We start from the raw sequence: 7001 nt of genomic DNA on the forward strand, positions 1-7001 counted from the left end.
TGCCGCTCCGGGACATGGAGATCCAGTGGTGGCCGCAGAGACCTGTTTCGTGCCTTCCACAAGCTTACGTTCTACTGAGAGGAGATGGTCACCGGGGAAACAAACCAGCAGGTAATAAACTTTCTGATTGGGATGCGTGTCTTGAAGGCCACTCGAACAGGGGGCAGGAGGGAGAGGAGCTGGTGTGGCAGAGACTCCCTCAGCAGCAACCCAGCGAAAGCAGGGGGCCCCGTGGAGGCGGTGACCTCTGAGCTGAGCTGAGCCCTAAACAACTAGACTCGCCCTGGGGCCCAGGCAGTCCAAGCAGGGACCAGTGCAGGTGCAAAGGCCCTGGGGCAGCAATGAACTTGGCACCTTACAGGGCCAGGGAGAGAGCGAATGACTGGAGTGCAGGGAGCTGGGGGACAGTGGAAGGGGCCCGGGGGTCAGAGCACAGCGCATTGCTCCATTGGCAGTGAGAAGCTGCCTGAGGAATGTGGTGGGACCCACGATGGGCAGCTCAGTGTGGGGCCCGAGTACAGACGGTGGGGTGGCGCTGGGAGGCCAGAGCGGAGGCTGTGCGATGACCCAGTGAGAGCTGACAGTGGCTGAGACCAAGGTGGCTGCAGTCCAGGTAAGGACGTGACCGTACCTGGGTTATAATTTGGAGGGAGACCCAAAAGGACCTGCTCACGGGTTGGACTTGGGGAATGGGGAATAAAGGAATTTGGGATGATGCCTGGATTGGGGGCCTGACGGCGGCGGTCCGCTGAGTGGGCCGGGAGGCCGGGGGGACCCCCAGTGGCTCACGACCTGTGAGTGATTTCCGCTGCTGCAGGGAAGCCCTCCCCGGCCCGGCTGGCAGTGCCTCGCCCTGTGGAGCCACACAGGACCCAGGCCAGACGCCCCCGATGCCGGGGGACGAGCGGGAGACCCCGGCAGCCACGGAGACCCTCCACGCCCCAGTGTCCTCGTCCCTACAATGGAAAAGTGATGCCGCTTTCTCAGCTCGTGCTGGGGTCTCCACAAGGGCACATGGAAAGTGTGTCTTGCAGGCTGACACACTGCTGTCAGCCAAAATTGTTTACTGTCCCTGCTACCCTGGCTCTTCGTCTTTGCGGGGACTGGCCCTGCCTCCTGAAAGGAAACCAGGCTCCAGTAGGAGGTGCGGCTGAGACAGGGCCCGGGTCTGGGACCAGTCCTGGGCAGGGGGACTCTGAAGCAGGAGGAGCAGCAAGCCTCTCGGGCCACCTCAGAGGGAGCAACACAGGGCAGCCACAGCCACCCCGAGGCTTTAGGTCAGGCCCCAGGGAGGGGCTGCAGGAAGGTGGGCTTCAGCGGGAAAGACTCTCCAGCAAGGACTTGGCCCACCTGGGCCTGTTTCCTCCTGTGTGAAGTGGGCACAGAGCCGGCCCGTGGTATGAGGTGAGGCATGCTTTTAGCCTTCACTCAGGGCCAGGTGCACAGGCTGGGCTCAGGAGCCACCAGCTCTGAGGTCACTGGGGAGCTCCCAAAGGTCGGGGTGCAGGCGGCTTTGGGGGCCTGGAGCAGCAGTGGCAAAGGAGAACACAGGGGCCAGGAACTGGCGAGGACTGGGGGAGGAGCCACTCCTAAAGGAGCTCAGCCAGGAGGACCCGCCAGGCCAGCATGGTGCAGGCTGGGCGGTGGGGGCAGCGGCCGGCAATGGGACCATCACTCTGCAGCCTCCCCAAGGGATCCTGGCTCCCGAAGACCCTCACCCTTGTCCTCCAAGGTGCCCACTGCTCCCTGCAGGCCCTCGCGTGTTCTTCTGAAACCCCCATAAGGAACTAAAGGCCATTTTTTAGCTCAATGATTAGAATGTCCATGTTGGGGCCTGATGGCCCCTTCTTACCAAAAAGTCCTTACCTCTCTGTGCCTCGGTCACTGCACGCCCACCGATAGGGTGAGACAGTGCAGGCAGAGCCATGTGCTGCGTGCTGCCCCTCAAGGGATCATGCCATACCCCCATAAGGTCATGTGTACTCATCCTCCATTTACACGTGAGGAAACTGAGGCTCAAGCTGGTAGTAACTTGCTCCAAGTCACACAGCGGCAAGTGCAAGAGCTGACTGCAGAGCCCACGCGTGCTTGGACCACAGCAGTCCCTGCCCCGGCAGAGGTCTGTCCGGGCGACAGAGCCAACCCAAACGTCCCCAAGTAGAGGACCAAGCAGCTTTGTCCACCTGCGGCCTCCCACCTAGGCTGGATTCTGGTGATCTGGGGATGAGGGGTCTGTACGACAAGGGACACCAGAGGTATCCCTTCTGAAAAGGCCTAGTCCTGAGTAAATTAGCGGGCGAAGGAGATGTGTCAACAGCCAGGGGTTATCGAACAGTCAGTGAAGGTCCATCTGGAGAGGGTGCTAAATGTCCTGCAGCGACAGCCACAGATGTGGGAGCGCTGAGACCGGAACCAGGGACACGTCTTGCTGCCCTGCCAGGAGGAAACATACCGCCCACTTCCTGCTCCTGGGGCTCCAGCTCCGTGCCAGGCACCGTGGACCCTCTAGCTCAGCGTCACAGCTCTGGACTACCACCCATGTGCGCCTTGGAGAGGACGGAGGCTCAAGGAGGTGAAGCCCCTGTCCCAGGTCACATGGGCCTGCCTGATTCCTGGGTCCTTTCCCTGACCACGTTCCCTAGAGACCATGCGCTGTCCCAGGTGGCCCTGGAGCTGGGCCCAGTGCCTTCAACACCCCTTGCCCAGAGGAGGCTGTGGATGATGCAGTTCCCATCAGGGGCCCCGCCCTTTGCTGGGACTTGGGAAACGGCCCCCTGCGTGACTGCAAGCATTGGGGAAATGGAACCACTCGTTCCTTGGTTTGTCACCTCCTGCAATTCAGGCCCTAGGCAGAACCAAGGGCTCCTCACTCTGGGGTTTAATTCTGGACCCAGTCCGTGTCAGCTGGGGTCCGTAAAGCAGGGCCTGGGTCCCAGAGGTCACCACCAGGCCAGGGAGGCTGCCCACGGCCACTACAGAACTGCTGGCTCTCCTCATCGCTGGGTCCCCAGTAGTTCTTACCCTGGGCCACCTGCCCACATCCCTTGCAGGCAGTCAAACCTCCTAGTGAGAACTCACGTCCCTGTCCCAACCTGGTATTATATCTGAGCAAGCCTCCCTGCCAGAGATATGTCAGACTCCATAGGGGGAAATGTGTTTTAATCCGTTTCTTTTTTCTTATTACAAAATGTGGACATAGAAAGATTTAAAAATCAAATATGAACACCACAAACCAAAGTTCAAACTTACCCACAATCACTCTTTCTTCTGTGGCTCAGTAAAGCTTAACACATTTATAACCACCTTTTGGGAACCGGGGAAACAATAAGGGCTTCCCCAAAACCCTCCCACCCGCCAAGAGATAATCACACGGCCACCTGGCAAAACAGCCTTCTGGTCTTTGTGGCTGGCCAGAGAGACAAGACGGATCAGGAATGCAGATTTTTACTTTTTTACAAAAGAGGTTGTACTTTACCTGGTAGCTGCTCCCTCCATTAACAACCGTTCACAAGTGCCTTTGCAGAATACAGAGATAAGCATGTCATCTGATGACCCATCTGATGACCGCTCCATCCGGGCCCTAACAACCCCCACTGTTGGACGCAGAGGGTATTTCTGATGTCTCATCAGGATGTCATACTCGCACAGACTCCGGGAGGGAGGGCACCGTCTTCCTGTTCACTGCTGCACCCCAGTGCCTGCCCGGCTCAGGGCTCAACACAGAGGGCTCCAGCGACGTCGGGCAGACCAGTGATCCCACGCAGGCGAGAGGGTGCGGCCTCCCAGCTCTGTGCCGACCTGGGTCTCTCCAGCCCTCTGTGTCCCGCAAAGAGTCTAGGTCCTCAGCCTGCAGCTGCACCCAGGTTCCCCAAGGCCATGCCAACAGCCCTCCTTGGGCCCTGCTCCTCCCTCCCGCCGCTTTCCTCTCTGCACCCTAACGTTACCCTCATTTCTCCCCAGCCCACTGCACTTCCGCCTCAACCGGAGAGCCCTTGGAACTGCTCTCAGAGGTCCCCTGCACGCCCCAGCTCCAGCGCTGGCCAGCTGGCCCGAGGGCAGCAGTGACACTCCGAGCACCCGTCCACCACACAGCATCTCCCTGCCTTCATCCAGGCTGGGTGCCACTAGCCTCCTCTCCTGCAGGGTTCCTCAGAAGTGGGTGGTGTGGCCTCCTGTGCCCCGTCATCCCACCGGGACAGGGGCCCTGAAGTCTGGCACAGCCATTCACCGCTGTGCCCCAGGCTCCCGCCGTGTGGGGCACACTCCTAGGACAGGTCTGCAGGGAGTGGCAATGGCCCATGCTGCCAGTGGAGGGGCAGGCCTCAGCCCTCCATCAAGCAACCCCCAAGCAGACCCGACTGGTGTGGCTCAGTGGGTTGAGTGTTGTCCTGCAAACCAAAGGATCGCTGGTTCGATCCCTGGCTGGGGCACATGCCTGGGTTGCGGGCCAGGTCCCTGGTTGAGGGTGTGCAAGAGGCAACCAATTCTGTTTCTCTCACACATCGATGTTTCTCTCCCTCTTTTTCCCCCCTCCCTTTCCCCCTCTCTAAAAGTAAAATAGTCTTTAAAAAAAGAGACCCCAAGTAAAGAGAGGTCGTGTCTGCAAAGAGCTCCCACCACCCCCATCTTCCAGCTAGGTGGCTGCCCCTCAACCTCGGTCCTCAAAGATCCTGGAGCCGCCGGTGTCACACAGGCACATGCGGACCGCCCCCCCCGCCCCCCGCGTGTGCTGCGTGCTCGGAGTAGGGACAGAGTGTGGACATACCCAGGATGCCACCCTGACCTAGGGAGCCAGGTGAGAGCTTGCAGAGGAAGCGAGGCTGCGCCCTGAAGAACGACCAAGGGCTCCGGGGGAGTGGGCGAGACCCTAAGTGTTCCGTGGCCCCAGGAGTCTGAGGAACAGAGGAGACCAGAGACCCTGGGGGAAGGCAGGGAGCCTGAGGCCGCAGGCCTGGCAGGACCCAGGGGGCCCTCCCTGTGGCCCAGACCCCTCAACCCCCAGGGTGTGGGCCTCAGAGCTCTGCCAGTCCCACTGCCCACCAGGTCCAAACACTCGCCCAGCAGAGCTCTGGAAACGCAGCGCCTCAGCGGGGCGGAACGTCGCCCCCTCCAGGCCCGCCCCTTCCCCGGGGCCTCCCAAGCACACAGCAGGGAGTCCCCCAGGTGGTCGGGAACTCCTCATCCTCCTTCAGCCCCAGATCCTATCTGGGCCTCCCCCTGCCCTGCACAGGGTCCCTGCTGCCCTGAAGGAGGACTTGTCCTCTTACCTGGGCCAAGGCCCCAGCCCCATCACCCACACCAGCTTCTGGCCCAGCAGCCGGGCAGCAGCCGAGCTTCCGAAATCCCAGGTCTCTCTCACACACACTCACGCTCACGCTCACACAGAAGCCCCCGACAAACATCTTCCCTGGTCCTGATCCAACGTGTCCCGGTGCCCGCTGCATGCCAGTCTCTGCTGACACTGGGACGCGGCAGCAAGGTCCCTGCCCTCTTGCGGCTTGTCTCCTAGCAAACGCCGACAGGAACCACACGCACCGTGCAGGCTGTCACGGGCGGCTGTGTGGCGTGCGGGGGACTGCGTGGTGCAGCGGGACTGGGCTCTCTCTCAGGGGCCACACAGAGCCCCCCACAGGCCAGCCCTGCGGCTGTGGCCCCCACCTCCCACTTGTGCTCACAGCAGGCCTCCTCCGGGACGCCCTGCATCTGCCTCGCATTCAGGGTCCCGCTCAAGTGCTCCCTCCCCCACAGAGCCCGCCCCCAGCTGCCCCTCTGGGCCCCAGTCCCTCATCCCGTCCGCCACAGCTGGTCCACAGGAGGTTGGCAGGTTCTTGAAGACAGGACTGTCACCTATTTCATCTCTGTGTTCCCCCAAATGTCTGGTATGTAACATGTATTTAATCTGCGTTGGCCTCCCCAACCTGGGTGTGGTGTGGGGCACATCAAGCCCTCCTTCCATCTCACCTCCTTTCTGCAGGGTTTCTCCTCTAAGAGGCTTCCCTGCTCTCACCCGCAGGAGCAGGGAGTGGCCTGGCCCCCAGAAGCCAGGAAGGTCAGAAACCGACACCCCTGTCCAGTTCCAGGACCCAGGCCCACTCTCAGGTGTCCTTCGGACCCACCGACGCCCTGGGGGTGACGGGAGCGCAGCCACCCTTCGCAGAGCAGAGCGTGGGCAGGAGGCGCAACGCCCCACAGTGTCACCTCCCAGCTCCTCGGCAGGCTTCCCACCCTGAAGCCCATGCCCACGTCCTCAGGGGTCCCACTGTCCCCTCCGTCCCTCCCCCGCCCTGCACCACAGACGGCACGTGGCCTTGCCACACGCTTCTCTGGAGAAGTAAACCCAGTACAATGCGCCAAATAGGTGCCGAGGGCCTGCCTTCCCTCCCGAATGATGGACAGGCAGCCTGGCACCCTTTCAAGGACTCGCTCCCATCAACTCTCCCCTCCCTCTGCCGCCCGCCTCGCAGCCTTTCCCCACTCTTGGATCACTCCCAGCGCACAGAATGCAGCAGGCAAGCCGGCCTGAATATCGCTCCCTTCAAAAGCCTTCCGGAGCTCGAGCGCGCGCCCGCTCTCCGGGTCTGGGTCTGGTCTCTTCTCCCTTCCCAACAGAACTCCTAAAGGGGAAGTGAGATGTCAAGGCCAAGAGCTCAGCTCTGCAGCCAGACCGCCCAGCTCCACATTCCGGCTTCTGGACTTGGGCGAGGGGCCTCTGCCGCTGCCGTCCCACGCTCCACGCTCGCCCCAGCTGCCCTGCCACTCCGCCCTGCAGCTAGCTCTCTCCGCGGCTCCTCCTCAGGTCTCAGCTCTCATGTCCTTAAAGGTGACTTTCCTGACCCTTGTGGTTCAAGAAACCCCCTTCCCCACCCTAATTGCTGTTCTTTTCTGCATAATACATACTACCTGACAGTCTCATACTGGGGATTTGCTGCTGCCATCCACACCAGAATGAGCAATATGCAGCCACTGTTTGTGAAATTATGCAGCCCCAACCTGTGATCTCA

This window comes from Pteronotus mesoamericanus, unplaced genomic scaffold (assembly GCF_021234165.1).
Source record: "Pteronotus mesoamericanus isolate MK-2021 breed Mesoamerican mustached bat unplaced genomic scaffold, CSHL_Meso_final contig_78, whole genome shotgun sequence".
NCBI lineage: Eukaryota > Metazoa > Chordata > Mammalia > Chiroptera > Mormoopidae > Pteronotus > Pteronotus mesoamericanus.